This window comes from Actinia tenebrosa, unplaced genomic scaffold (genome assembly GCF_029948245.1).
Source record: "Actinia tenebrosa isolate PJP-AT-01 unplaced genomic scaffold, QUT_ActTen_1.0 PGA_scaffold2__45_contigs__length_23673736, whole genome shotgun sequence".
Classification (NCBI taxonomy): domain Eukaryota; kingdom Metazoa; phylum Cnidaria; class Anthozoa; order Actiniaria; family Actiniidae; genus Actinia; species Actinia tenebrosa.
Genome location: NW_028292579.1, coordinates 2,438,708 through 2,443,081, shown reverse-complemented (window position 1 = coordinate 2,443,081; position 4,374 = coordinate 2,438,708).

Below are 4,374 nucleotides of genomic sequence, written 5' to 3'. Positions count from 1 at the left end.
TTATGATCCAAGGGTTTGACTATAAATTTGTTTCTGCGCATTTCTTCTACGCACGCTTTTTATCTGAGAATAACTTCTTGCTCATATACGAATACTCGTCCTTCAATATTTTTACTGGACCGTTTCTGCCTGATAAGTTTGACGACATAGAGTGAGGTCATTAAACCCGTGAAATAGATATTAGACTAATACACATTAGTAGACCCTAATTCCATTGTTTTCTTTTGTGTCTATTTGACTAGAGTGAAGTCACTAAACCCGTGCAATAGATATTAGACTAATACACATTAGTAGACCCTAATTCCATTGTTTTCTCTTGTGTCTATTTGACTAGAGCGGAGTCATTAAACCCGTGCAATAGATATTAGACTAATACACTTTAGTAGACCTTAATTCCATTGTTTTCTTTTGTGTCTATTTGACTAGGGTGAAGTCACTAAACCCGTGCAATAGATATTAGACTAATACACTTTCGTAGACCCTAATTCCATTGTTTTCTTTTGTGTCTATTTGACTATTACACGTTGACTAGTATTCTTTATTTCACGGGTTAAATGCCTTCACTCTTTCAATCAGTACATAAACTCTATTTTAAAATATTTGAGATATAACGTTCGCTGATCGGCTGGCTACCGATACAGATACACGCTCGCTCAAAATTGTTTAAAAATATTTCATACAAGCAATATAAAACGGCTGATTATGTCTCTGTACTGTGATGTAAACACTCTGGGAGCTGTAGAGCACTCGAGAAGCAAGAAAACTTACATTCGGCTAAGCCTCGTGTTCCTAAGCTTGCTTCTCTTTTGCTCTACACCTCCCAGCGTGTTTATATCACAGTAGGCAGATTAAGATTCCCGTTTTTCCTTCCCGCAAACGGCAAACGTGACCACATTTTCATCATTTCCCTACATTTCACTTTACCTTTTGCAAACCTTCTCGACAAAGACAAGTATTCTTTTGTTTATCTACTACTTGGAGATTTTTGCGATTCTTTTTCACTAATTTTAAAGAATTTTCTAATGGTCAACTGACGTTTCACGTTTGCCGTAAACGAGAATCTTAAACTCTTTAGTACAAAGACAAGCGCGCGCGTTCATATTCCTTAAATATAAACTGTATTACAGATTATAGATGGATAAAAAGACTTAAGTATTTCGCACTTTCCCAATGTTACTTACCGAAACGTTAGCAGGAAATTTAAAGAACTCTAAGTAGTATATATTTGATCTATGATAAATACATTTAAAGAAAGAAATGAGGAAAGATAAAAATAAGGAAGGAAATAAAGAAAAAATAGAAGGAAGGAAGAAAGAAAGGGAAGTAGAAAAGATTGACCTAAATCGAACTAATTTAGCAATTGTTATTTGTTATCCCATTCTCGTTGCATACGAATCATGATGTCTATAGCGCCTTAATGCAACACGATTTGTCCAGCAAAGATCCTTAAAAACGTTCCCTCTAATAGAATATACGCCTATTTCAAAACACGTTGCCATCGTCAAAGGCGATAGGCGATAGCTCATTCCGACAAATAAATGGTTTCGTTGAATACAAAGAACATTGAATCAGTCTCAACACTAAGGTCAATACTCTTGACGAGAATAAGAAGCAGAAACACAAGTCATTACAGCTATTCTTGGATCTTGGAATGACATATGTCCTATCGCTTTTCGCCTATCACCTATTGCCTATCGCCTTTAGCGATGACAACCTTTTTTTTTTAAATATTAAGTGTATATCATGATAGTCTCGACTCGTACGTGATGCTCGTGGGCATAGCCTAATAAAACATATCAGCATGGTTCCCAGTAAATAACTCTTTCCAATTGCTTTTGTTTTCTTCTTTTCAATGGTAACAAAAGTAATCTCTCACAATGGCGGTAAGATAAGAGATTGTCCACGGTGAGTTGAAGTAGCGGTTTTACTGAACGTTCATTGAAAATCTATTGTTTCAAACGTATCCTGTTGAGACGGAGATAAGGCTTCAGATTGCGATTCCATAAACATGCTTTTAACAATATTAAGGTAAAGGCGGTATTTTTTTGCGCAAACCATGTAAATAATCTTATTGGAAATTTCTTTATTTGAAAAGAAAAATAGCATATTTTTTTCAAAAGTATCAACGTTCTTCGCCCATTTTGCACTAGCCACTTGTCGATCTAAAAAGAATTTTTGTCGCCAAAAAAAAAAAAAAAAAAAAACGACGACAACAAAAAACAAAAAAACCAAACAGATCAGAAATGGTATTTCGTTTACAAATCATACGGACAATCTTTAGAGAATTCAATATTGCTTTATTTTGGGAAGGAAAAAAGCTGTAATATATTTTTTCCAAAGCAGTTATCAAAAATATAAAATGAAAGAAAAAAGCCATAAGTGATATTTCGTGCACAAATCATGCGGACAATCTTTACAGAATTCAATATTGCTTTATTTTGAGAAGGGAAAAAGCTGTCATATTTTTTCCAAAGCAAAGACGTGTTATCAAACTAAATATATAAAAAAAAGAAAAAACTAAAGCAAAGAAAAAAGCAGCAGTGGTATTTCGTGCACGAATCATACAATCAACCTTTAGATTAATTGCTTTATTTTGATAAGTAAAGACATGTAAAGAAGCTGTCATATTTTTTCAAAGTAAAGTGTTTTTATCAAAAAATACGAAGAAAGAACTGATACGAGCGGCGACTGCAACCATAGCTACTTCATCAAGCTTCTACAAGACAACTTTCTTTGCCAAATGGTGGACTTCACAACAAGAAACAGATTTGAAAATCAACCAATATCTGATTTTGACAACATTAAGAAGTTTATATAATTTTACATATATATATATTTATTTATTTGATTCATAGATGTATTTTAAATAATTTTATCGTAACGAAGGTTACGCTCTAAGTTACTCGTTCTCATCCTCAAATTAGAGTTTTAGATTTACGTTCACGGCAAACGTGAAACGTCAGTTGACCAGTAAAAAATTCTTTTAAATTACTGAAAAAGAATCGCAAGAAAGTCCAAGTAGTAAAAAAACAAAAGAGTATTTGCGCTTGGTGAGAAGGTTTGTAAAAGGTAAAGTAAAATACAGGAAAACGATGAAAACGTGGTCACGTTTGCCGTTTGCGGGGAGAAAAAAAAGTCAATCTAAAAGTACTCTCTATTGTATCTACGATCAGTTGTTTCATAGATTATTGAAAACCACTCTAGTTCTTTGGAATGGATGTCCATTGGGACGTGAGTCCTGTTTCCTTTTCCAGTCACAATAGTTCTTTCTTTCTTTATATGATTTTTGTTTTGAATTGTGACAAATAAAGTAAACTAAACTAAAACTGAAGATACCCGAAATTGTCTTCTAGATTTTGGATATATATGATCAATATCCCAATCTCAGTTTGTCAATATAGTTTATTGTGTAAAGATCTAAAGGCGTCCTTTTCATTGAGCTAATCATTCACTTATTTATTGTAATGAAAATAAGACAATTTTGGGAATATATTGGTACTGTATATTTATTGGTATAGCATATATAGGTACTGTATATTCATTGGTATAGCATATATAGGTACTGTATATTTATTGGTATAGCATATATAGGTACTGTATATATATTCGATTAAAAATTTGTCTGCGCAAACACAGCCTTAAGCTAATCAGTCCAATCCCTTGTCCAACAATTCCTGCTGGTTTGTCCAGATCAGTTCATTTGTTTTGCAATCGGTTGGAGATCAAAACAAAGAACATTGATTGGAAATGAATCCACGCTGTTAGGAAAATGTAGCGGGGTTGTTATCTCTCCGGAAACCATCTGTCGATTCAGCTGTTTGATCTTTCTCAAAAGAAATTAATGAGCGGTGACTTGATTATTTCACTTCGGAAATTGCATTCAATTCTTCATTCTTGGATAGCTTTTCAAGAGAAAAAAATCAAATGTAAGAATACGACACACACAACAATGAGCTATGAGAATGTATAGAATATAAGAATGGTATACAAAGCTTAACGTCTGAAGACATTACTACATTTTTTTCCTTCAGTTTGCTTTAAGTGCTGCAAGTCATCAAACTCAATAAAAGCCTTTGTCCTGTACTCTACTTTATCATTTTTCTGTACTTTTGTTTTATTATGTTATGTTTGTTATGTTATGTTTGTTATGTTATGTCTTGTTATGTTATGTTATTATTTATGTTATGTTATGTTATGTTTGTTTATGTTATGTTATGTTATGTTATTTATTATTATTATATATATTTATATTTGTTATGTTATATTATGTTATATTATGTTATTTATGTTATTTGTTATGTTATGTTATGTTTGTTATGTTAGTTATGTTATATTATGTATTTATTATTTATGTTATATTATGTTATATTATGG